General features: G+C 41.9%; 1 pseudogene; it reads right to left on the bottom strand.

Moving 5' to 3' along the window:
- On the bottom strand, window positions 1-27,166 carry LOC129150211 (40S ribosomal protein SA-like; annotated as a pseudogene).
- Window positions 27,167-27,465: the final 299 nt, after the last annotated feature.

Below are 27,465 nucleotides of genomic sequence, written 5' to 3'. Positions count from 1 at the left end.
TTATTTCTTCACTGTGTTGGTGTGGATATTCATTTTTATGGGTGTGGTAGCCAGGCTTCCAAGATGGTCCCTAAGGATCCCTTGTCCCCAGGTAATTATGGCCTTGAATTGCACCTCCCACAGTGTATCAGGGTAGGTCTGTCTTACCAATAGAGTATGACAGAAATAAGGGCACGTCATCTCTGAGGCTTCTGCTTTGCATTCACTTGCATCCTTCACTCTGGGGAAGCCAGCTGGCAGGTCATGAGGGCGCTCAGCTTTGCGAGAGGTCCTCTTGGCAAAGAACTGCAGCCTTCCGCCAACAAGGACTGTGGCCTTCTGCGCATAGCCATGTGAGTGAGCCATCTCGCAAGTGGATCCTCCAGTGCTGGTGGAACCTTCAGATGACTGCAGCACTAGCTGGGGGTTTGACTGCAGCCTCAAAAGGGACCCTGAGCCAGAACCACCCAGCTTAGCCACACTCAGATTCCTGAAACTGAGTGAGAAAAGGCTATTTTGTTTTAAGCTGCTAAATTTTGGGGGTAATTTGTTACACAGCAATATATAACTAGTACAATAGACAAAACAAAAGTTGAGCATTCTCAATTTAAAAGCAGTCATCATCATCATCATCAATGTAGATGTTTTTATTATGAAATTTGGCCATGAAGCCCTAATCGGTTTGGTTCAGTGAATAGAGCATTGGCCTGCGGACTGAAGGGTCCCAGGTTCGATTCCAGTCAAGGGCATGTACCTTGGTTGCATGCACATCCCCAGTAGGAGGTGTGCAGGAGGCAGCTGATCGATGTTTCTCTCTCATCGATGCTTCTGACTCTCTATCCCTCTCCCTTTCTCTCTGTAAAAAATCAATAAAATATATTAAAAAAAAAAGAAATTTGGCCATTGGAAACAAAACAGTGTATCTATACTTGGCCTGTATTCAGTATTTTCATTTTGTTAAACAAGAAACTGAGGAACAGAAGAGTTAAATGATTTGTTTATTGGAGGGAGTGGTGGCGGCTAAGAATTGAAGCATACTTTTTTTCTTTTTCCATTTCTCTTTGAAATATGGTCCTATGAAAATATAAGTAGAGACTAAATAGAAAATGACACCAACAAATTCAAACGAGAGAATTATATTTGAAGAAACTTTCATTTAAAGAGAAGTTTTCTGAGAGCTGCTGTTTTGGTATTAAATCATTCCAAGTAGTCTGAGTCATTTTATCTTTACACACAGGTCAATTATGCCACTTTCAATTAATAAACGTGAAGGAGATTTCAATGGGTCATTTAACTCAGGCCTAGATATGAATACTTTTTGATCAATTCTGCAAACATTTGTCAAGAACACCACTACTGACCAGAGGATACAAAGATAAATAAGATATCTCTGCCCATGAATAGTTTGTAGGTTAGTGGTGGGGCAGATAATTTGAATAATGTGGGAAGAGTTCAGATGCAGGTATGAACAAGGAATAGGTAGAGAAAAGAAGAGGTGCACCTAGCTCAGGGAAGACAAATGGCTTTCTCAAAGACACATAGCTCCTTTGTAGCATTTTGAGTTTGTCTTGGCTGTTTTCTAGACACAGGGGAGTAGTAGGAACATGATTGTATGCTGCCTGCCTATTATCTTTCATTTATTGGTAAGGTGTTCTCTGTTTTTCCACAGAGACCCTTTCTACGAAAGAGAGAAACATTAAAATACAAAACAAAGACCAGAAAGTATATAGAAATATTGGAAACGTGGATTAGAAGGCTGAAATACATAATGTCAAACTGTAAAAATAAAACATTTGGGGTGTGGCATTCTTTTAAAAAATACATTTTGTATTGATTTCAGAGAGGAAGGGAGAGGGAGAGAGTGATAGAAACATCAGTGATGAGAGAGAACCATTGATTGGCTGTTTCCTGCACGCCCCACACTGGGATCGAGCCCACAACCCAGGCCTGTGCCCTGACAGGAATCGAACCATGACCTCCTGGTTCATAGGCTGATGCTCAACCACTGACCACACCGGCAGAGCTGGGGTGTAGCATTCTTTAAAAAGTTATTAAGCAAATCTTCTTAGTAATTTGTCACACATATTTCTAGCTACTAATCGATAAGAAATTAGTGGCAAAATGCTGACTTGAAAGAAGGAGAGATTGCACCTGTGGATCAATTTGGTAGAATCTGGAACTTAATCCTGTCTGTTTGAACAAGCAAGTTGAGGCATTATAGAGTCAAGGGAACTTCCAACGGTCTTTCATGAATGAGTCCCTGTGAATGAACAGGTCTTTCATAGCTTCATTTTGAACTCTACCCGCAAACCAAAGGTCAGCAGGCCCTTCAATCCAGAGGCTACGTGATGCCTGGAGGGGCTGCTGGTTGGTGCTGAGATAAGCAGGGGGAAAAAGAAAATTTAAGGAAGAGGGGCCAAAAAACAAAAAGAAGCGAAGAGTAAGAGAAAGAAAGGAGAAGGCAAAGGAAGAAGAAGTAATAACCATTATTTCTTGAGCACTGCTAACCATAGTACTAACTTTGCAAACTTGATCCCAATTCCTAATAGCCCTATGAGGTAGGTAGTCCTAGGAGTCACTTTTCTTTACTGATTAGGGTACAGACCATTCAGTTACTAAGTCGCACAGCTGAGACTTGAACTCAGGTCTGTCTGACTCCCACATCCAGCACTGCTCACCGTAATGCCACAAAGGGAACAGATTCACCTGCTGTGGTGTGAGAGAGGACCACCACAGACAACCGCTGGCCCGTGGAGGTTTTTTTTTTAAAGTTTGTAGTCAAGTCTTTAACAGAAGGAAGATCCCTTAATTGGATTTGCCTGTTATCCGATATTGCACAGCACATCACATGCTCGGGCTACATGAATCAGTTAGAACCTGCCCATTTAGTCTAATGAACCCTAATTTCAGACAAAGGTAACTGTCACCTTTGTTTCATCCTGTGCTTTTATTTTTCAAATACCAGAGCCGACCTCTGAACTCAATCTGCACTTGCCTATTGATGCATAAATATCTATAATATCACAGTAAATTAAATTCTATTTTAAAGGGTTTCTATTTAACAATCTGTCAGAACTTTCACAGCGTTTGATTTCTGGTCTCCTCCGTCCAGTGACAGGTTTATCTCAATATGGCTTGATTAATGAAACCTTTTATTTGATGTAAGCACACCTATTATTACCATAATCTCTTAATGCTTGCTTAGGCAACATTGAGGTCTGGCAGCAGGGATTCTCAAAACTTCTAGCTTCTTTAGCTCCACCAGAACATTGGGTGAGATTAACGGGCCGGGAGGCTGATGCCCTCCTAATGGGGGAGCATGGTAATGTTAGTGTCAGCTCAGTGATATAGCACTCTGCCTGGGAGACTGGGCCAAACTCCCTTTTAACCTCCAGGGTTTAAGAAATGTGTCCTACTTAGTGCCAACAAACCCGCCCGCCTTCCTCTCCACGGCTCCCTTGTCCTTGCCTGTCAGTCATTGGGGGGCGTGGCTGACGTCTCCCTTAGGAGCCGAGTAATTGCGGTGTGCACTGTGTAGCTGGGAAGCGGGATGAAGTCTAAAATGAAAGAATACAGTATATTGAAAAAGAGTGTCTTAATGAAGCCAAGGAGCCAGGCACTAATAGCTCTTAAGAAATAGAAATGACTTTATGATGGATATTCCGCAAGCAACCTTTTCAGAAAAGAAGAGTGCAATTGAATTATGTTTTGCTCCTGACAAGTATTTACCCCGGAGAGGAGCTGCTGTTACTGTTGGATTATCTTCTTTGCATCCTACATGCTTCCAAAAACACTGGCAAAAAAAAAAAAAAATGTTTTGGATATCACGTACCCTCAACGTTGTCACTCTGTTTTACTTTGCTATTAAATATTTAGTGACGTTAAAAGGGAGACATTGAAAATAAAGCCTGAAACTTGTGTGTGCTGCAGAAATGGTCTTCTCTGTAGTCTTCCTATCCAGTGTTTTCTGCACTGGTGAAATGATAGGCTTCTGCCATCGTTTATACTGTTCCTTTATTTGTACCACTGTTCCTTTATTTGTACCGCTGTCCACCCCTCATGCTTAATATGCCTCACTTTTTTCTTTTTCTTTCTTTTTGCAATTTGTAGCCACTGTGGTTTTAAGTCACTAAAATTCACCTGGAGAGTTTTGCTGTTTTTTTTTTTTTTTTTAATGCATTCCTTTTTTTTTTTTTTTTTAATTGATTTCAGAGAGGACGGAAGAGGGAGAGAGAGATAGAAACATCAATGATGAGAGAGAATTATTGATTGGTTACCTCCTGCACACAACCCGGGCATGTGCCCTTGACCAGAATCAAACCAGGGACCCTTCAGTCCGAAGGCCGACGCTCTATCCACTGAGCCAAACTGGTAGGGCAAGTTTTGCTGTTTTTAAACTTCCTGAGGTAGGAAAGAAAACAAGGTTATATTAATAAATATGACTTAAGATCCTAACAAATAATAAAATTAGATAAAAGAAACACCTGAGTCTGTTATTACAAAGAGCATTTGATAGTTAAAATTGTTTGTTAAGACTTGAATAATCAAAGGGAAAAAAACCCTAAAAATATTTTTAAAGTATTTTATCTAATAACCATATAACTTAATTATTAATTTGATTACTTGAGTTTGCAATTTGTCATTAAATACATATGCTTATATAGACTTCAAATTACAGAAGTTTTTCCTTCTGGAGTTTTAGTAGTGAAAAAGAAAATATAAGAGATATTTCTTTTAAAAGACTAACATTAGATTTTAATTATCAACTTAGCTTTAATTGGATTCATTATAATCACACTGGAAAAGTAAAGAATGGTTTAGCTGTACTTTCAAAATTAGATATATGGTTCAAGAATATCCACTCAATAAAATAAGGAAGTAGAAAACCTAGTTTAATTTAAATTAATTGATGCTGAAAGTCAATAAGATAATTTTCAATAACATAATAAGAATCTTGTTATGTCTGAAAATAAATAGCATTTTTCTTCATTAAAAATATTCTTTTGCAAGAAAATATAGAACCCTGTTAATGAGATACTGGGTGGAGGGTTATTATAATTCTCCAACATGTTTCTCAGTTTTTAGTTTATTTCACATCAAGCTTTTTAACCTTCGACAACAAATATTGTTGTACCATGAAGACAGCAAATCCAAACAATTACATATGTAGTCCAAAGGCATACACAAGAAAATCAATATTTGACATCTTTGCAACTCCCTCTTTGCAGTCGCGTTCAATAGCTCCTATTCATTATACACTTATATCTCTTTCAGATGTGCCTTTGTCACTAGAAACCCATTTTTTTCTCTCCTTTGACTTCCACATAACTTCTTTGCCCTGTACTTTTACAGATGCCTTCTGGCTATAAATACTAATGAAATCTCTTTGCTTAATTCAATTTTGCTGGTACACTTCCAGTTATGACCTAACTTTCCCACGAGAGAGACTGATTGAACATTCCACTACCTTATGGATGGGAGCAAACATTCTTACAGAACTGGCCTGACAATTTCCATAATTATAGAATTCACAGCCTAATGACCTTAAAAAACAATAAAAAGATCTCTTGTTAATTCCATTTCTGTTACTGACATTCAAGATATTTCATTTTTCACGGGACAACAAATTTACTTTTTTATTTTCCAAAGAGCAGTCTCTCCTTTCCCCCCAGATTAAATTTTCTGAATAGTGAAGTATTCCATTGAATATTTAGCATTTCTTTGTCTTTTAAAAGTTAGAATATTTATGATCCTTAGGATGCGTTTGACTGATTTATAGCTATCAATTATAAGAGTACGTTTTCAAATAGCCCTTTTAAAAATGAAGAATAGAATAATTAAAAAGATCACAAGTCCTCCCTTGCATATAATTATTTCATTATTTCATTACAGTGCAGAAATTATTTTTGCTGACTGTGAGCAATTTTAATTGAGTGAGATCTGTGTTAATATACGAAAGCAAGCAGTTCTTCCTAAGAAATAAGCTCACTAATTGCCTAAATTTTTATTCAGTACAGTGAGTCTTATGAGTCACTTTGCAATATAAACCTAATCGCCAGGTAGAGTTGGTACAATACCTTTTCTGTAGTGTAGCTATCCTAAAAGCATAACCTATCTGCTAATTTATTCCTTCAACAGGTTTAGTGCCTTATTAAGCATTTGTTTTGTAGAAAAGCCTTAATCTATCCAGTTATCATAGAAAAACTATGATAATGAAACATTAAAATTTAGACTTGAAGTCCATTAAAGCCAGCATAAATAAGCAAAGCTAAAACGTAGTATTTTTTATTCTTCCTAAATATGAAAATACTCAGGACCCTAGCATATATTCTGGAACCTTCTGACTTATAAATAAAGACTGCTTTTCAGGAATTGAAATCTTGAGTGTAGCAAGATAGCTTGCTATTAAGTGAAGTTAAATTAAATGTTAATAATAGCCATTTTCTTGCAAAAATTTAACATTCATCATAAGTGTTATACTATCCTTGGCATATCTAAATATTTTATACATATATAAGATAATTTCTTCCTAATAAATATTTTACATATGTTTATTGCTATGGGAGAATGTATAAACTATAATAAAATCTATCAGAACCATTATCTTAACAACATAGACTGTTTTGATAAAATCTGACTAAGCATTTAAAGCATATTTGCACTGTGTGTAGTTTAGTATTGAATATGGCGTTATTGGTTTAACTTAGACCTTAAGTGAATAAGCACTGCATTTGAGTGCATTCATAGCTTGAATTTAATTTTTTAAAAATATATATTTTATTGATTTTTTACAGAGAGGAAGGAAGAGGAATAGAGAGTTAGAAACATCCATGAGAGAGAAACATCGATCAGCTGGCTCCTGCACACTCCCTACTGGGAATATGCCCGCAACCAAGGTACATGCCCTTGACCAGAATCGAACCTGGGACTCTTGCGTCCGCAGGCCGACGCTCTATCCACTGAGCCAAACTGGTTAGGGCTTGAATTTAATTTTTGAAAACAGAAACAAATTACTTGAGAAACTGAATGATATTTATTAAAAAATTCATCAATTTATTCAGCAAATATTGATTAATAATTAACTTATTAATAATTTTAAATGTTCAAATATTACTTTCCCACACCCTTCCAAGAGAAGTGCTAACCTTTTTGCCTTCTTTTGCTTGGATTTAGGTACATTCATCTGCTGATAAAAGAAGTTGACCAGATTGGTCTTTAACTACCAATGTAGAACTTATAGAGTTGTTTACAATAAAAAAATATATATTTTGCCAAAACCGGTTTGGCTCAGTGGATAGAGCGTCGGTCTGCGGACTGGGGGGTCCCGGGTTTGATTCCGGTCAAGGGCATGTACATTGGTTGCAGGCACATCCCTGGTGGGGGGTTTGCAGGGGGCAGCTGGTCGATGTTTCTCTCTCATTGATGTTTCTAGCTCTCTATCCCTCTCCCTTCCTCTCTGTGAAAAATCAATAAAATATATTTTAAAAATATATATATTTTTATTTTTATTGATTTCAGAGAGGGAGGGTGAGGGAGAGAGAGATAGAAATATCAATGATGAGAGAGAATCATTGATCAGGCTGCCTCCTGCATGTCCCCCACTGGGGACTGAGCCCACAACCCAGGCATGTGCCCTGACCAGGAATCAAATCGTGACCTCCTAGTTCCTAGGTCGATGCTCAACCACCGAGCCTTGCCAGCCAGGCCAGAGTTGTTTACAATTCTAATTCTAGATTTCAACATTAAATGTGTTAGCAATGACTACATTTAATATCTTAGCAATAACAACCTTTTTTAAACCTCTCAGAAATAAGTTACTATTGTTAATAGAACAATATTTGAATTTGGAGCTTTTTCAATGGAAGTTAAGTATTATGTGTGTTATGGAGGGTAAATAAATTGTTGGCAGTAGAAAGAGGAATTCCAGCATAGTGCCGTGGGAGGGTGATCCTAAAAGAATAAGAACCAGACTGTCCCGAGTCCTGGTTTCTGCTACTGCTGTTAACTAGGTGTAAGACTTTGGGCAAGTTTTGAAACCTTTCTGGACCTTGGTTTTCAGATCTGGAAAATGTGGATAATCTTTACCTCTTCATAGGGATGCTGTCATGATAAATGGTAACTTCCTCATTTGTAAAATGGAGTTGCAAATTAGATTAGTTCTTAATCTGGGGGTGATCCCAGAATCCCCTGGAAACTATGCAAAATTTTGTTTATATGTTCATATGTACATCTTTACACCTTTCTGGGTATGATGTCCATAGCTTTAAAAATATCCAATATAATAAAAGGCTAATATGCAAATCAACCAAACAGCGGAATGACGGTTCGCTATGATGTGCACTGACCACCGAGGGCAGATGCTCAACGGAGGAGCTGCCCTCTGGTGGTCAGTGCACCCCCACAGGGGGAGTACCACTCAACCAGAAGTCAGGCTCATGGCTGAAAAGCGCAGCAGCAGTGGTGGGAGCCTCTCCTGCCTCTGTGGCAGTGCTAAGGATGTCCAACTGGGCCTAAGCTGGCAGTCAGACATCCCCCAAGGGCTTCCAAACTGTGAGAGGGCTTAGGCCGGGCTGAGGGACCCCCCTGAGTGCACGAATTTCAGGCACTGGGCCTCTGGTATGTCTATGTCTATGTCCATGTCCATATCCATGTCCATGTCCATGTCCATGTCCATATCCATATCCATATCTATATCTATCTCTATCTCTATATCTTATCACCCTACTATGCAAATAGACTGAACGGCAGAACAACCAAACAACCCATCGCTATGACGTGCGCTGACCACCAGGGGAACATGGTGGGCATCGGCCACGGCGGGATGGTGGAGCAGGTGAGCGGGGGTGCCAGACCAAGGCGGGGTGCCGGTCACTGTCACCGGTACGAGCCTCTGATGGCTACTGAAAATTCTTTGCTCCAGCATGCTGCGGTCCCACTGGGCGCTCGCACCTGCTGCTGGTGCCAGCCCCGTTCACACCCGCTGCTGCGCACCTAGCGCTGGCCCTGATATCTCGGTGCCATCAGCAGATGCGAGAGGCGGCTGCCAGCCCCAATCTCCCCTCAGGGCTTCTCCACCTCCCCCTGCTCCTGAGGGATGATTGGGGCCAGCAGCAGCTGCTCGCACCTGCTGCCAGCACTGAAGCTGCCACTCACACCCACAGCTGGCACCGGAGCTGCTGCTTGCACTCACTGATGGTGCCGGCCCTGCTTGTACCCGCTGCTGGTGCCAGCCCCAATCACTCCATGCTATCAGCGGGTGTGAGTGGGGCTGGCACTGTCAGTGTGTGGGTGTGGCAGCAGCAGGAGCAGGGCTGCCGGCCAATAGGGGATCAGAGGCCATGGCAGGAGGGGCCAGGCAGGGGCACAGAGGATGTGTCGAGACCTGCCCCTATGCCCACTGCAGCCTCGCAACCCACAGTTCCTTTCAAGGTGCATGAATTTGTGCACTGGGCCCCTGGTGTGTGTGTGTGTGTGTGTGTGTGTGTGTGTGTGTGTGTGTGTGTGTAAGAATAGGCCTTCCTTCCCCTGGCTGTCGGCACTGCCTTCGCTCCGGCCTGGAGCCACGTTCTGCCTTTCGCCTTGTCGCGTCAATTTGCATATTCCCTCTTTATTGGCTATGGGCACCGCCATCTTTGTCACAGAGTTATGGTCAATTTGCAGATTCCGTTTTTATTAGATAGGAGATATATATATATATATATATAATATACATATATATAAATACACACACATATATGTATATTATATATATGTATATGTATATACACATATATACACACACACACACATATATATGTACATATATACATATATATGTATATGTATGTGTGTATATATATATATACACATATGTATACATATATATACATATATATATATACACATATATATATTGATTTCAGAGAGGAAGGGAGAAGGATAGAAACATCAATGATGAGAGAGAATCATTGATTGGCTGCCTCTTGCACGCCCCCTGTTGGGGATTGAGCACACAACCTGGGCATGTGCCCTGACAAAGAATCGAACAGTGACTTTCTGGTTCATAGGTGGACACTCAAGCACTGAGCCACGCTCGCTGGGCCTGAGGTCCATAGCTTTTGTCAAATTCTCAAATGGGCAAGGGACCCAAAGAAAGTTAAGAAACACTGGATTTGAGAATCTCTGCTATCCTTTCTATTCTTAAATTCAAATTCCATTCTCCCTGTCTGAATAATATATATAAAAGCACTTTGAAAAATTGCTAAACAAATGCAAAGTATCATTCTCCATCTCTCTTTATGGATCTAGTCTATGTAAAAGTCATAGCCATACTTGAAAAGGTGATATTGATGTTGAATGGGTTATTGAATAAATATTACCTAAGGGAATATCTCAAATACAAGGTTCAGTATTAGACCCCTAGAATAATCAGAAAAAATAGGAGGACATCTAGGTAAGAGTATAAAAATACTTCAGTATAGGTTTAATGTAGTTTAGTGGGCAAGCTTTAAACTAGTAATTAAACTAGCATGAAGCTATCGATCTAGTTCTAGTCTGGATTATGACACTTACAGCTGTGTCTCAATTTCCTTTGTAAAATAACTTGAGTAATTCATACCTCACAGGATGTGGGGAAGAGTAGGTTAGCTTGTTAGATTAGTTAGTGTGGGTGAAAGTGTTTTTAGTCAACTGTACTGCATTACAAAAAGCAAGGAATTCTTCATTCAAAGGAGGAAAATCCCTCCCATTAAGGATTTTGAATTTTGAGGGGAGCCAGGTTGAGGAGGGCATAACAAGTTGGAGTCCCCTTAACTACAATGAAAAAAAACCTGTTGTGTAGTAAGAAGGTTTTTCATCTAAGAAGCAGTTATGGGTCTCAGTTTACCTCTTCCTTTCTGGAATTGGCTCAGAATGGAATAAAGAGAGTACTTGTTTCTAGAATTTGTTTTTTTTTCTACTAAAGGTGAATCTGATTTTTTAGATAGAAGGAAGATGGGATCTCACACATCTTTGTATTCACAGCTTGTGCAGGTACTCAATAAAGTCTATTCATTGAGTGCCCTTGGGGTGGTTACGTTCTCTAAGTGATGCCTCCTCTATTTGTAGGGATAACACTAATTAAAAATGCCTGTCATTCATTGGGTGAATTCTCTGAACCAAATATGTTACATATGTTATTTGTTCTAGCCACACAACAGCCCTGTAAAATATTATCCCCATTTTAAAAGGTGAGGATTCTAAAGTTCACAGAAGATAAGTGACTTACAACCTAACCAGCTTACAAATTTATTGAGAAGATAAAATGATGTAATGTACTTGATCGTGCTTTGAAAACATGGCTACAAAGATGCCATGCTGTTGCTGCTCTTTTGCTGTTTGTTTCTTTTGTCAGCTGCTCTACCTTCGAAGATGTTATTTTATTAATAGCCACTCCATTGAACCAAGAGGGTGCTTTCCCCCCAGCTTATTGAGATATAATTGACATGCAGTACTGTATAACTTTAAGGTGTACAGCATAATGATTTGACTTATATGTATAATCACGAACCGATTACCACCAGAAGTTAATTAACATCCATCATCTCATATATGAACCGCTTATCAGATATATGATTTGCAAATATTTCCTTCCATTCGGCGGGTTGCCTTTTCATTTTGTTGCTGACTTCCTTTGCTGTGCAGAAGCTTTTTAGTTTGATGTAGTCCCACTTGTTTATTTTTGCTTCTGTTGCCTTCGCTTTTGGTGTCCGTCATTACATATAGATACGAAAAAGAAAAAGCAAAAAAATTTTTTTTCTTGTGATGAGAACTCTTAAAATGTACGCTCTGAGCAACTTTCTTATATGCCAGACAGCAGTATTAGCTATATCAGCATATCCTATATAATAAACAGCTAATTTGCTAATTAGACTGGACGGTGGAAGGACCGTCTGGATGACCTTCTAGACAAAAGCTGGGGCTGTGAGGGCCAAGCCCCTTGCACGAATTTCGTGCCTCGGGCCTCTAGTTGTATATAACATCCTTTGTACTTATTCATCTTATAATTAGAAGTTTGTATTTTTTGATCACCTACTAGTAAATCCAACCCCCTTCTCCCAACCACAAATCTGATCTTTTTTTCAAGCGGGTGCTTTGGTAGAAGTTTAAAGGTACATTGTGTCTCAGAAATGCAGATTTGGTGATGCAGGAAATGGTTGTTGCTAGGTCACTTTTGATTAGGTGGATATCTCTATTGTGTCATCAAGTAGCTGCTGCTGGGAGCCGAGAGAAGGAATAAAGAAGAGTAGCCCTGAATGTTTGACAAATAAAACACCTTGTAAATATTCTGCCTGGAGCTCCTCCCACCACCTCACCATTAAAACAGATTAAGATTACGAAAACCTGTCAGCTCTAAGGCTAACATTCAAGGTTGGATCATCATTAGTACTCTTTGTGGGACTAAGACCATGAGTTTGCTCCGAATCTCTTGGTTTCTGTGGAGCTGAGATTCCTAGTCACTATAATATACAAAGTTGAAATACTTTAAAACTTCATGACATAACACAGACAGATTTATAATTATAGACTAGCACCATCTCCCAGTTTGTCATTGGAGGCATGATACAGTCAAGTTAGAGGAAAACTGCTGATTACCATGCAAAATTACCTTTTATTTCTGCCCACTATATTTGTCCTTGGTTTTAAAAATAGCCTTTTAGGGAGCAATTTGATTTTGTGCAATTTTTTCTACTTAAAAATTTAATAGGAGACCTGGTGGAAGAGTTTGATCGTTTATCGCACAGCTACACATCCACTAATAATGATGAAAGATTAGTTGGTTGTCTAGTTTATTTGAGAGAGAGATGAGCCATACCATAAGAGAAGGTGGGGAATCTGGGCTCCGTGCCCAGGATTTTTCTTTGCTATTTGGATCACTGGTGTTTGCTAGAATATTTAATTAATCCCACTCTCAGAGTAATGCTTATTGCTGATTGCCATTGCTGAACTGAAATATTAAACCATATGTAATACATCTTCAATAAAATTTAAAAGTCCCTAAATGATGTATGTATTTGACAGTCCTTAATGAAAACTGACTAAAGGAATTTCAGAGGATGGATAGGCTTAATAGTAACAATTCTTTTCATTCATGTGAAAGGGAGTTCAGAGTTATAAAATGAAACATAGGAATGAGCACAACATTTGGGGTAGAATTGTACCAATTCTTGGATGCATGGGTTGTTGTATTGTTGATAAATATTTGGGGGTCTCTTCTGCTGTAACTCTGGAGGAGGCCTTTCCTGAAGTTCTTTAAGACCAGTTCTTTTTGGAATAAAGTGTAGCCATAGTTAGACTATTGGGGCACTCTCTGATAATTCTCTTTTGAGTAATTCAATAAATGGCATGATTTTCTCTTATTATTGAACCGATGCCTCAGCAAAGGTTTAGAGGAATTCTGCTGTTTGTAGCGAAAATCTTGTGCCAAGAGCATTAACCTTGAAGTTCTATACACTCTGCAGGTCATGCAATTACCACAGTTATCCTATTTACTTATTTAAGGATGTGGCAAGAAGAACTTCCATAAAATGGACTGATAAATGTGACTGGAGGGGAAAAACCAATTTCTTTTTTTGAAAGGATAGATACAGAATTGTAATGATGGAAAGAATTCTAAGGTTCAGGTAGAATGTCTCTTGAACAGGTGGGAACAGACAAATAGTCTGACGTACTGGAGTGTGTCTGTGCAGTCAAGAGGGATAGAATATCTGAAAAGAGACAGCACTTAAGAATTTGATTGAATCCAATGATCTTCAAACTTTGTAAAGCCCCCAGTTCCTTTATTCAAACAAAATCTTATACACTTAATATGTAAAGCAGGTTTAAGGGGAGCCATTCTCCTTGAAGCCCAAGAGGTCACACCTGTTCACATGCTTCCTCTTCTTCCTTTCTTCTGAGCACAGTTTGAAAATCACTCACCTAATCCAACTCTTTCAATCTGACAAATATGGACATTCGTTTATAGGAGGAGTGAACCAGCTTGTCCTGGGTTGTATAACTGAACAGTGTTAGGGCTGATTTCCAGACCAGTGCTCTGTTCTACTATATAGTTTCCACTTCAGACACTCTTTCTGTTTCTTGCTTAGAACTCTGGGAAGAGCGCCACCCTCTCTACTAGAATCCTAGTAGCAATGTGGTCAGGGGTTGTGAAGATAAGTGGGGAATAGAGTCACAAATACTATTTTCACAGTCCTAGAGCCCAACTTTTCATTGGACAGGTATTTATTGGTCATCTTTCTAGGTAAGGCAGGCTTGAGGTCCCAAAGGAAGTGCAGAATCTCAGAAGAAATAATATATTTACTATTCTTTGCTTTGTATTTTCTCCTTAAAAATATGAACACAGTGGTAATTTAGAAAATATGTATGATACATTTACCATGGAGGTTTCAGGCGGGGACTCTGGACTCTGTCTAGTTTTGAAGTCTGGCCAAGACACTTATCTTTGGCAAATTACTTAGCTTCTCAGTGCCTCTGTTTTCTCACCTATAAAGTAATAAATAAATAAATTAATTACTTGCATCATAGAATTGTTGTGAGAACGAAATATATATCTATACTAATAAAAGGGTAATATGCTAATTAGACCGGGTCGACCAGTCATCTTGCCGTCATCTTGCCTTCCTTCCGAACAAAGCCACTGTGGCGGGGGCCGAGGCAGAGGCGGTTAGGGGTGATCAGGCCTGCAGGGGAGAGCAGTTAGGAGTGATCAGGCTGGCAGGGGAGGCAGTTAGGGACAATCAGGCTGGCAGGGGAGGGTAGTTGGGGGCGATCAGGCAGGCAGGCAGGTGAGCAGTTAGGAGCCAGCGGTCCTGGATTGTGAGAGGGATGTCCAACTGCCGGTTTAGGCCTGATCCCTAAACCGGCAGTCAGACATCCCCTGAGGGGTCCTGGATTGGAGAGGGTGCAGGCCGGGCGGAGGGACCCCCCCATGCATGAATTTCATGCACTGGGCCTCTAGTTTATATATAAAACATAATGTATATGTGTGCCAGGTGCTATATATATTTACTTCCTAGCACATAGTAAGTACTAGGTAAATCTTAGCTATTATTATGGTTACTATGTTATGATTACAATCTTATTTATATCATTCTCAGCAACAATTTAAGAGTCTCCTCTAAATCAGTGTTTTGGTTTTGTACTTCTTATGTGTATTGCTAAACAAATCATATGGGAATTATGTTCTGAATACCTAAGTTACCAAAGCACTGTCAATTCAATTTGGTAATCTTTATATCTTATTTTAGGAAATTGTATATTCTATATTCTTGTCTTAGTCAGTTTGGGTTGCTATAACAACATACCATAGACCAGGTGGCTTATAAATAACAGAGATTTATTTCTCACAGTTCTGGAGGCTGAAGTTCTCAGCTTTACCAGGTCTGGTGAGGACCCTCTTTTGGGTTGCAGACTGCCAACTTCTCATTGTACCTCACATGAAGGAAAGAGCAGAAGCTAGAGAAAGCTCTCTTGTCTCTTCTTAAAAGGGCACTAATTCTATTCATGAGGATTCCACCTTCATCACTTAATTAGTTCTTAAAGGCTTTTACCTCCTACTTCCATCACAATGGGGGTTAGATTTCAACATATGAATTTTGGGGGGACACATTTAGTCCGTAGCAATACTCTGAGTTTAATGGTAGTTCTCATGGTATATATCCTATCTAATAAAGAGGGAATATGCTAATTGACCCTCACGCCAGTGCAAAGATGGCAGTGTCCACAATCAATAAAGGGGAAATATGCTAATTGACTGCCCCGCTCTCAAAGATGGGGGCGCCCAGTCCCCTCAGCTCCCCCGGGGCTGCAGGTGCATGGCAAGGCTGTTCCGCGCTCCTGCCTCTGGAGTCCCCCAGTCCCCTCAGCCCCCCAGCCGCCCAGGGCCGGCCTGAGGTGCAGGCAAACCTCGGATGGTGGCTGCCCAGCTGCCTAAGGCTGGCCCAAGGCTCAGGTAACTAGGGCTGGCCGGGGCTTGCACTGCCGGCAGTGGCAGCAGCAGAGGTGTGATGGGGCATTGCTTTCCCCTGATCGCCGGATCGCCTCCCGCCCCTGAGGGCTCCCAGAGTGTGAGAGGGGGCAGGCTGGGCTGAGGGACCCTCCCCCCTTCCAGTGCATGAATTTTCATGCACTGGGTCTCTAGTATATAATATATGCAGTGTGATATAATTCACTTACTCATGACTCCCAAGATGCTTTATATACCTCAAATGGGAATTTTGATAATTAGAAATATATGGCACTCACCAGTGATAACCTTATTCTTTTTAATATATGTGCCTTCTCCTCAAACATAAAGTAAGACTATGGGCATGAACAATGTCATATGTATCTTTTCATGTTTCTAGAAGCCTAGCCTCATGCCTTGCACATAGAAGGCAATCAACAGATGTTTGCTATGTCATGAATTCTACTGTTAATGGCAACATCTCTCAATTTTATTTTTCCTTTTCGAATTTTATACTTTCAGCCTAATTATAATATTTTCTGTATTAATTTTTCTTTGTTCTGCTGGTTCTAGGTTCATAAATTTGTTGAACCATGAATAGAAGCAAAAAGCTAGCACATGTAGGTAAGAGCCATATGCATTGCTTTAATGAATAGTCATCATGACATATGGAGGAGGACTGCCCGATTAATTAGTGGGTTTGATGGAGTTGCTGCCTGCCTGAATGAGTCAGTCCAGGGGCCATTTTATAGTGGCAAAATCTTGTGATGGGCTGGTCTGACCGATAAACAAAGTAAATAAATGAACCAAGTTGATTCAGTAGCCCAGATAACTTCTAGATTAACGTGGAAATACATTGCTTCTTAGCAAGAAGATTTGTGTACTTTTTGTAAGTATGTAGAGTGTTATGGTAAAATATGATTTATATGTATTTTTAATAATTTAATACATTTCTTTAGCACAAATAAACAAGGTATTTTTAAAATATATTTTTATTGATTTCAGAGAGGAAGGGAGAAGGAGAGAGAAACATCAGTGATGAAAGAGAATCAATGATCGGCTGCCTCCTGCACGTGCCCCACTGGGGACCAAACCCACAACCCAGGCATGTGCCCTTGACTGGAATTGAACCCGGGACCCCTCAGTCCTCAGGCCGATGCTCTATCCACTGAGCCAAACCAGCCAGGGCTATTTACTATATTTCTTGCAATTTTCTTTATTCCCTTTACAACATAGCAAAGGCTTCTTTTCATATCGTAACATACAGATCTACTTCATTAAAAATAATTAGTGCAATATTCTTCTCTTTGACTATCATAATTTAACAGCTTCCCTATTAATGGGTAATGTTTGCCCTCACAATCAATGCTGCAATTATCATCCTTTAAATAACCTTTTTGCACATTGGTGTGACTTACCTGTAGGGTTTCTTGAAGTAGAACTTGGCAACATGGATGTACATTTGAATTTTAGGCAGATGTTGCCAAACTGCCCACTCAAAATAATATATGACAGTATCTGTTTCCTTATTTGGTGTTTTGTTATTAGTTTGTTAAAAATATTATTTTATCTTTTAACAAATATTTGTTTTTTCTGTTCCTCATCATTTCTGGAAGCTACCCACATGTCTTCTGGAGAACCATCTTTTTGCCGAAACCGGTTTGGCTCAGTGGATAGAACGTCAGTCTGTGGACTGAAAGGTCCCAGGTTTGATTCCGGTCAAGGGCATATACATTGGTTGCGGGCACATCCCCAGTGGGAGGTGTGCAGGAGGCAGCTGGTCGATGTTTCTCTCTCATCGATGTTTCTAACTCTCTATCCTTCTCCCTTCCTCTCTGTAAAAAATCAATAAAATATATTAAAAAAAAAAAAGAGAGAACCATCTTTTTTCCAGGTGTTGGTGGGGCTCCACCAGAAATAGACCAGGTGACTCAGTCTTGGCCAATTGGAGTATCAAATACTCTCAATAACATTGTTTTTAAAAATCCCTTTATTATTTTCCCCAGGTTTATTGAGGTATAATTAACAAATAAAATTCTATATATTTAAAGTGTACAGCATGATGATTTGATATACATTGCAAAATGATTACCACAACTAAGTTAATACATCACATCCATCACTTCACATAGTTACCATTACTAGTAATATTGTTGACTCAGGGGTGGACCCATGACTTAAGTTTTTCCAAAGGCCAAAACTCATGTGGGAGCCACCAGGGAGAGCCACTCTTGTTTTTGCTGGACTGAAACCTGGGAGAATGTAGGCATGGAGTTGCTGAATGGCACATTGCCATTTTGTGGCATAGTAGTATGGAAGAGAGTAAAGCTGAGAGATAGAGGAAGATGGTGCCTCTAGATCAAGTCCAGATGAAAGTCAGAAAAACTTACCTCTGGATCTTTCAGTTGCATAAGCTAATTAATTTCACTTTTTTGCTCAATATGGTTTGAGTTAGGCTTTTGGTCACTTGAAACTTTAAGAATCCTATTGGATATATATCTGTTTCTCGTAGCTCTAATATACTAGAAATTTTAAGTAATACTAATAATTCCATTTTATTGAGCATCATTTATGTGCCAGGTACTGAACTAGATGCAATGCATGATCTGAAGCCCCAGGATTATTTTCAAAAGGCATTTTTATTTTTTTGTCTGAAGTTTTACATATGTCTCATTTTTCCCCGCTTGACCTCCCGCCCCCAGCCATTCCCACCCTGGACAAGACCCCCAGCCCACCCCCGCAGTGTCTGTGTCCATTGGTTATGATAACATGCATGCATACAAGTCCTTTGGTTGCTCTCTAACCCCCTCCTCCCCTGCCATTTGTCTCTGGATCTATTCTTGTTCATCAAATTATGTTGATCATTATATCCCACATATGAGTGAAATCATTTGATATTTATCTTTCTCCAACTGGCTTATTTAGCTTAGCATAATGCTCCCCAGTTCCATCCATGCTGTCGCAAATGGTAAAAGTTCCTTCTTTTTTATAGTGATGTAGTATTCCATTGTGTAGATGTATCTCAGTTTTTTAATCCACTCATCTGCTGATGAGCACTTAGGGTGTTTTCAAATTTTAGCTATTGTAAATCGTGCTGCTGTGAACATAGGGGTGCATATATTCTTTCTGATTTGCGTTTCTGGTTTCTTGGGATATAGTCCTAGAAGTGGGATTATATTTCAGATAAGGGTTTAATGCCCAAAATTTACAGAGAACTCATACAACTTAACCAAAGGAAGATAAATGATCCAATCAAAAAATGGGCAAAGGATCTAAATAGACACTTCTCGAAAGAGGACATACAGAGGGCTGAGACATAAGAAAACATGCTCAAAATCACTAATCATCTGAGAGATGCAAATCAAAACAACAATGAGATATCATCTTACACCTGTCAGAATGGCTATCATCAACAAATCACTGATTTATAACCTGATGAAAAAAAAGATAGATACAGAAGCAGAGAAGCATCGAACAGACTGTCAAACTACAAGGAGAAGGCTGGAGAGTGTTGTGGGGGTGGGGTGGGGGAAGGGTAAGAGATCAACCGAAGGACTTGTATGCATGCATATAAGCATAACCAATGGACACAAGATACTGGGGGTGTGGGGTAAGGGTATGTGCCGGGGGGTAGGAGGGTAGGGGAGGCCGGGGGAAGGTCAATGGTGAAAAAAAGGAGACATATGTACTACTATTTGTAATACTTTAAACAAGAAAATAAAGTAAAAAAAGACACCGCCCCCCAAAAAAAAGAGACAAAAAAAAAAAAAAAGACGACAAAACAACAACAAAAACAAATCAACAAACGAAAAGTGCTAGAGAGGATGTGGAGAAAAAGGAACCCTCGTGCACTGCTGGTGGGAATGTAGACTGGTGCAGCCACTGCGGAAGACAGTATGGAGTTTCCTCAAAAAACTAAAAATGGAACTCAAAAGGCATTCTTATCCTTTACAGAGGAGGTAAAAGAATTCCAGAGAACTTAATTGTCAAATCTAGGTAGCTGTTATGTAATGGAGATTCATAGTTAGATCTTCATGATTCCAAAACCTACCTTTTATCCTCTCTGCCACTGTTTTACCAAGTATTAAAAGTCAGAGGGTTGGCCCGGCTGGTGTGGCTCAGTGGTTGACCATCAACCCATGAACCAAGAGGTCACTGGTTCAATTCCTGGTCAGGGCATGTTGCAGGCTCCATCCCAGTGGGGTGCATACAGGAGGTAGCTGATTGATGTTTCTTTCTTTTTCTTTTATTTTTTTAATTTTTTTTTTTTATTGATGAAGGCAGTGGAGGAGTGAATGGGTGAGGCCATACATAAGGGAGGGGCATCTTTTGGACAGTCCCTGCTGGGGTCACCCCCACTGGGGCCAGGGCAGAGGTCAGCCCCAGCACCCTTGGCCCTTGACTATCCTCCCAGGACCGAGACTTCGAGCCGCTGCGGCCTGGAGCACCCATCTTCCAGATGTTCAGTGGCAAGCATGTGCTCTATGAAGGGGAGCCCACTGTGTACCCCGTGTTCATCAATGAGGCCGCCTACTATGAGAAGGGCATTGCCTTCTTCCAGACTGAGAAGCTCACGTTCTCTGTGCCTGCCCTTCCCGTGCTGGCCCCTGCCCCTGCCCCGGCTCCCTCACCCTGATGTTTCTTTCTCATCAATGTTTTTATCTCTTTATCCCTCTCCCTTCCTCTCTAAAGAAAGAAAGAAAGAAAGAAAATCAGAAGCTTGAAGACATGCGGTATCCATGCTATGAATTATTACTTCAAAGTTTTATGTAATGTGATGTTTTACATATTTCAAAATTTTTTTATACATCAAAGGTCTCCAGATCTCTAAGATCTGTTTATTTTCTCTGCTATGCTTGAAATTTAGTAGCTCTCTAGTGAATCATGAAGTTGGTTAGGCCTGATAGGCCAAAATGTCATACTGTTTCCAAACTAAGTTAATCTGAAGAAAGTAATTCATGTGATCTGGCCAAGAACAATTTTTTCTTAGGAAAAATTTTGCTAGTAGAGCAGGGCTAATTTTTTTTGGGGGGGGAAGGGGTTTATAACAGTTTATTTTAGCCAAAATGAGGACATATGCCAAGGAGTAAAGTCTCAAATTCTCTGGAGAATAACAGTTTTGCAGTTTATTTTATGCATTTGAAATTAAGATGGGAATATAAGGAAGATTACATGAGGGTGTGAGAATGCAAGGTGGGGATTGGATTACAGGGTAATTAACAAGATTATGTGCTGTCTTGATTTTGTTTACAATGTATTTCAAAGGTGTGTTAACCTAGATGCACAGGAACGATGGACAGCCATGCTTAAGGTGAAAATGAACCTTTCACTAAGGAAGTCATATGCCTGGGGTGTGACTACCCATCATGACCTGCCCAGTTAGGAATTTATGATTAGATCTCCCTGTGAGGTTACTGTCCCTAGAACTTGGGGGCTAGTCTTTGAGTATCTGTCTTTTAGTTGTGCTTAGGGGGTGAGGGAGAAGAGAGTAGCCTTGTGAGAAGAACACACATTTTGGGTGTAGATAGGCCTTGATTTGCTGAGTTGTGGTAATTCCAGTTGTGCAAACAGGCAGGTTGTTTAGTTACTGTGAGCTTTAACCTCTTCAGTATGATACCAATCTCATAGAGGCTCTTGAGGCTTAACTGAAATAGCATATGAAAAGCATGGCGATGATTTTTTAAATATTTGTTTCCTATAAGACATTGTTCAGAATATCCCAATATTTGTTGTATGTGTCATTGTATTCCTCTTTGTACTCTCAGCATTTAGTTCTGCCATCACATATGGTTGGACTAAAATGGGCCCTTGAGTTAAGCAATACAAACACTTTACAAAAAAAAAAAAAAAATTTTTTTTTTAAAGAAACCTATATTTCCCTGGCCGGCATGGCTCAGGGGTTGAATATCAACCTATGGACTAGGAGATTACGATTCAATTCTTGGTCAGGGCACATGCTGGGGTTGTGGGCTCGATTCCCATTAGGGGGCATGCAGGAGGCAGCTGATCAATGATTCTCTTTCATCATTGATGTTTCTATCTCTTCCTCTTCCTTCCTCTCTGAAATCAAACACACACACACACACACACACACACACACACACACACACACACACTCACTAGAGGCCCAGTGCACGAATTCATGCATGGGTGGGGGGTCCCTCGGGGTGGCCTGTGGGGATCAGGCTGAAACTTGCAGTCCAATGCCTGTTGCCACTCCTGCCTGCTGCTTCTGCTCATCCTGGCCCTGCTGTGCCTGCTGTGGGCTTGCGCTCAGTCCCAACCGGGAAAGGCTCGAGCCGCTGCAGCGGCGCTCGCCATCTGTGAGCCCTGCATCTGTCATCCATCCTAAGGGGGGTTGGGGGAGGGCTGGGATTCAATTGGCCCTCCAGGTAGGCGGTGGGATGCCCTTGTTGGCCCGGGATCTGGATCTGTCCTGCTGACATTCACACAGGTTGTCAGGAGCCACCTGGCAGCCACTTTTATATTGTTTCTTCCTTGCAGAGCATCTAGGGAGGGGAAGTGGCTGTTGTGCCCGAGGTCGACTCCCAGGAGTCCCACAGCGCTGTTGGAATCATTCATGGGAAATGGTATTTATTGGTGCCTGGCCCGTTCTCCAGAGATTGGACCTGCAGGACTACTGAGGGAATGAGTGGCTGCCACCGGGATGGTGGGCCGCTGAGATGGGAGCGCACTGACCACCAAGGGGCAGCTCCTATGTTGAGCGTTATAGCCAGTCGACCAGTCATTAGGTCATTCAGTTGTTTGGTCATGTGGTCGCTTAGGCTTTTATAAATATAGATTAAGATTCTGATCTTTATTTTCCATCCATCATATTTCCATTTTCTGTTGAAGAGCCTATGGAAGAACAGCCAAGACAACTCTCTGGTTGTTCCTACCCATTCAGTGGCCTGAGCAGTGGGAGTTGCAGATCAGTCTTCAGTGGCAGCTGAGTGCTCCAGGCTTCGGTAGGGAGCTGCTGGGCAGGCACAGAGGACACTGCATGCCTTCAGAATGGTCTGTGGCCCCAGGCTGAGCAGCAGTGAGCTCGGGAGCTGGAGCAGTCCATTCACCCCGAAATTCCTCGTTGGTCACAAGCTTTTCAGCTGCGGCTTGCTCTTCCTTTTCAGTCTCTTCAGGATCCATGTAGAAGCAGAGATCAGGCATGACCTCCCATGGGTGTTCATGGGAAATGGTATCATGCACACGCAGAACCTTTAGGGCTAGCATCCACCACATCAGCCCCACTGAAAGAGCCCCCCCCCTGTTGCATGGGATGGCAATGTCCACAGAGCACAGAGGAGAGGCTGTGATACACAGAGCAGGGGCAGGCAGGTTAACATAAGATAGCCGTGCCTGGGATCAGTAACTGTGCCGCGCCAGCACAGCCAAGGGTTCAGCGAGCCTGAGCAGGGGTGATGAAGGATGGAGAAATGATAGACAAAGAGAAAAAGCTGGGTCTAGGTGGATCTTCTGTGCCTTGCTGAGGCCACAGAACAGATCCAGACTGCAAAGCTGAGGCTTTATTTATAACTAGCTTTCCAGTTGCAGGAAAAATCCTGCAATAGGATTTCCTGCTGCACTCTACCCCGCCTCCGTTCCTCCCTTGTTCGCCTGCCTCACCTTCTCCTCCAGCCCGCCCGAGTTTCCGATAGCCCCCGGCCCCGCCTCCGCCCCGCCCTTGTCCCCCGCCTCACCTTCTCCTCCAGCCCGCCTGCGTTTCCCTTCGCCCCCGGCCCCGCCTCCGCCCCGCCCTTGTCCCCCGCCTCACCTTCTCCTCCAGCCCGCCTGCGTTTCCCTTCGCCTCCGCCCCGCCTCCGCCCCGCCCTTGCCGTCCACCCTGCCTTCTCCTCCAGCCCGCCTGCGTTTCCCTTCGCCCCCGGCCCCGCCTCCGCCCCGCCCTTGCCGCCTGCCCCGCCTTCTCCTCCAGCCCGCCCGCGTTTCCCTTCGCCCCCGGCCCCGCCTCCGCTCCGCCTTTATCACCCGCCTCACCTTCTCCTCCAGCCCGCCCGCGTTTCCCTTCTCCCCTGCCCCCCCTCCGCCCCGCCCTTGTCCCCCGCCTCACCTTCTCCTCCAGCCCGCCCGCGTTTCCCTTCGGCCCCGGCCCCGCCTCCGCTCCGCCCTTGTCCCCCGCCCCGCCTTCTCCGCCAGCCCACCCGCGTTTCCCTTCGGCCCCGGGCCCCGCCTCCGCCCCGCCCTTATCCTCCCCCCCCTTGCTTGCTTCTTCGAAGCTTTACTCCCTTCTGCAGCTCTGTCTTGATATGCAAATTAGCCGTCATCTTTGTTGGGGCAATTTGCATACTCGTCCTGATTGGCTGGTGGGCGTGGCTTGGCTGGTGAGCGTGGCTTAGGTGTAGCGAAGGTGCGGTCAATTTGCATATTTGTCTATTATTAGATTAGATCAGGGACAAACAAGGTAATCTACAATGTTGTTGTAAGTTTCACTTGTTTTGGCAGCACTTTCTGCCCCTCCCACAGCCCACTAGCTACCCAGGAAAGATCTAGGGAGCAGTTACAAGATCAAGCTTAATTATGCTTAGAGGACTGTGCCCTCCAAGCTGGGACTTGTTTGTGACTTTGCCAGCAGGTCAGTCCGAGGCTTAACCCTATAACCACTCCCAACATCTCACCCTTTCTTTTAAATTTAAGCTACTAATAATGAAAGTAAAACTTAAACATCAAGAACAAATTTCTGACTATTAAAACATTAACAAAACAATGCCAATGCAAAACCCAATAACAAAACAATGCAAATGCAAAACCGAGACATGGCTATAAAACAATGCCAATGCAACACATAATAAAGCCAATGCAACACAACAATAAAGAAATCAAACTACAGTAATATTTTCCTACTAAATGAAAGTTTCTTTTGCTGATTTACTCAAGAGTCCTCGGACTTGGCTATGAAAGAGTTTGCAGAAGACTGGCAGCTAACCAATGCTAGCATGGCCAGAAACATGGTTGAGGGAGTAGCTTCTACTTCCTGCTTTTCTGCCATCTGCTGGGCCTCAGTTGTTAACTTCTTCAGCTGACCCCATGTTGGCACCTCGGTCTATTGCGTAGTCTTTGTCATCTTGCATAGAAAAATTTTGGTTGGGATCACAGAATTAATCCTCTTTTTAATTAGACCAATAATAAACAACTTATTTTGAATTCCTAATTATTAGAGAAAACACAACATTTTACTTTCTCAAAAATAAATTCTTATACTTTAGACATTTACCACAACTATATAATTTCTCCCAATTTAATTTGCACTTTGAACTTTTAAAGCTGGCAGGACAAATATATTTTGCATTTCCTAGATGAATAACACTTTATATTTTTAAGAAAAATACAAGACATAGATTCAATTCTGTCCTCTAGGTTTTTTATGAGGCAAATTTAAACTTTACTTTTTATTTGCCAGTGGCTAAAACCAGGTTTGGAGACTCAAATCCAATTTCAATTATTTTAAGGCATTTACTTTGGATAAATTCTATAACAAAGATAAATTCTAAAATTTACTTATTTTCTTGAAGGCCTTAAAAGTTAACTTTTTAACAAGGTTCATTAGTATTTTGAAAACTACTCTTTATTATGGAAATGCAAATACTGTTGCTGGAATTAGCTTGAATTTCTTTGAAGAAGACTTTTTCGCTGTTTTTCTTAGGAAAGAAAAAAAAAACAGTTCTGGGTTTTTCATTTTCTATAGCTTTTGCAGAGAGATTCCAGCTTAAGACAATCTAAATGTCCAAAATCGGACTATGCGCGCATTCTGTCTTACAGCTAGGTTCTCTCCCCACCAGCACAGAAATTCCAGACACATTTCTAAATTTTTAAGACTTTTTCATGGCAAGAAAGGAAATTTTAAAGTAGCCTACTGAGAGAGTGGGCTTCCATATTGGATTGCCCCGTGTTTCCCTTCCCCCACATACTACTTACTTTGGGGGAAGTTTCAGCAACAGATATTAATTTTTTTCTTTCTTTTTTGCTTTCCAAAGTAATAACTAATCACCCAATTTGGCCAAGATTTGCATTTCCCTGTCACATTCCTCCACTCCCCTTCTGGAGTGGGCTCTAGGCAATCCCAAATCAGGGACCACAGACTGAAAGCAGAGAGAGGTAGGCATTTCCTCTGGACCTTCAGCTATATAATGATCTCGAAGTTGTTTTCCTACCTTCTCCCATGCATCTATATTTAAAACCATGGGCAGGTTTTCCAAAAAATCGAAAAGCTGTTCATACCTCACAGAATAGCCCCTTGCTTGGAGCATAGCCTTAAGCATGGATACGCATACATTCTTTCCCTGCGATCCTGAATTTCCCATGTTTTTACACCTAGCTAGTATAGTACCCCTTTCTTACTTACTGCGTGCGCACGCCTCCTTAGGGGCTCCTTTCGCCTGACAATTGAAGTTCCCTCACACTCAGGTCCGCATTGAGTGCCACTTGGGCTGAACTCAGCACCGTGTTGGGCGCCATTTGGCCCGTACTCAGCCCCGCGTTGGGCACCACTTGTGCCGCGCCAGCACAGCCAAGGGTTCAGAGAGCCTGAGCGGGGGCGACGAAGGATGGAGAAAAGATAGACAAAGAGAAAAAGCTGGGTCTAGGTGGATCTTCTGTGCCTTGCTGAGGCCACAGAACAGATCCAGACTGCAAAGCTGAGGCTTTGTTTATAATCAGGGACAAACAAGGTAATCTACAATGTTGTTGTAAGTTTCACTTGTTTTGGCAGCACTTGCTGCCCCTCCCACAGCCCACTAGCTACCCAGGAAAGATCTAGGGATCAGTTACAGGATCAAGCTTAATTATGCTTAGAGGACTGTGCCCTCTAAGCTGGGACTTGTTTGTGACTTTGCCAGCAGGTCAGTCCGAGGCTTAACCCTATAACCGCTCCCAACAAGTAACCACCAGAAGATGTGAAGGTCCTGGGCTGAAGGGTTATAGGGGTGGCTGCAGTGGCAGCAGCAAACTTCAGCTCAGCTCACTGGGCGGTATCCCTGGAGGAAGTGACACAGACAGCAGCTGGGTTTTCAAATGGCAACAATGGCACAAGCCACCATCAGGGGACTTCACTGAGGTCCCCTTCAGATTCCTGTTGTAGATGCCGTCACTCTTCCTGCTGTAGACGTGCTGTTGCATTTGGAGGCCAAGGCTGGTGCCAGCTATGTGGGTTCCTGCTGCAAGGAATTTGAGGACATTCCCCTTTTTCATTTGCAGGACATCAAGGGCTCCAGACATTGTGAAAATGTCCACTTAAGTCATTGTGGGAACCCAGGACAGTGCCATCTGGGCCCCTCTCTGGGTAGGGTGGAGTGATACACCCCCAGTTCGATTGCTAGTATGCTCACTCTTCTGTGGCTGGAAACCCTGAAAACTAAAATGTTAAGGGCGGTATTGTGCTGACTAAAACACCAGGCTTAGGAACTAGTGTGCATGAGCCCTCAGGTTTCTTTCTGGCTCTCAAGAGGAGAGTCATGATTGTTTCCCTTGCGTCACCCCCCACATGTGGCTTTTCATCTTACACTCTGGCTTCGCTC

This window comes from Eptesicus fuscus, chromosome 9, assembly GCF_027574615.1.
Source record: "Eptesicus fuscus isolate TK198812 chromosome 9, DD_ASM_mEF_20220401, whole genome shotgun sequence".
Taxonomy (NCBI): Eukaryota; Metazoa; Chordata; class Mammalia; order Chiroptera; family Vespertilionidae; genus Eptesicus; species Eptesicus fuscus.
The sequence above is the reverse complement of the archived record's forward strand: the minus strand, read 5'-3'. Positions and strand labels throughout refer to the sequence as shown.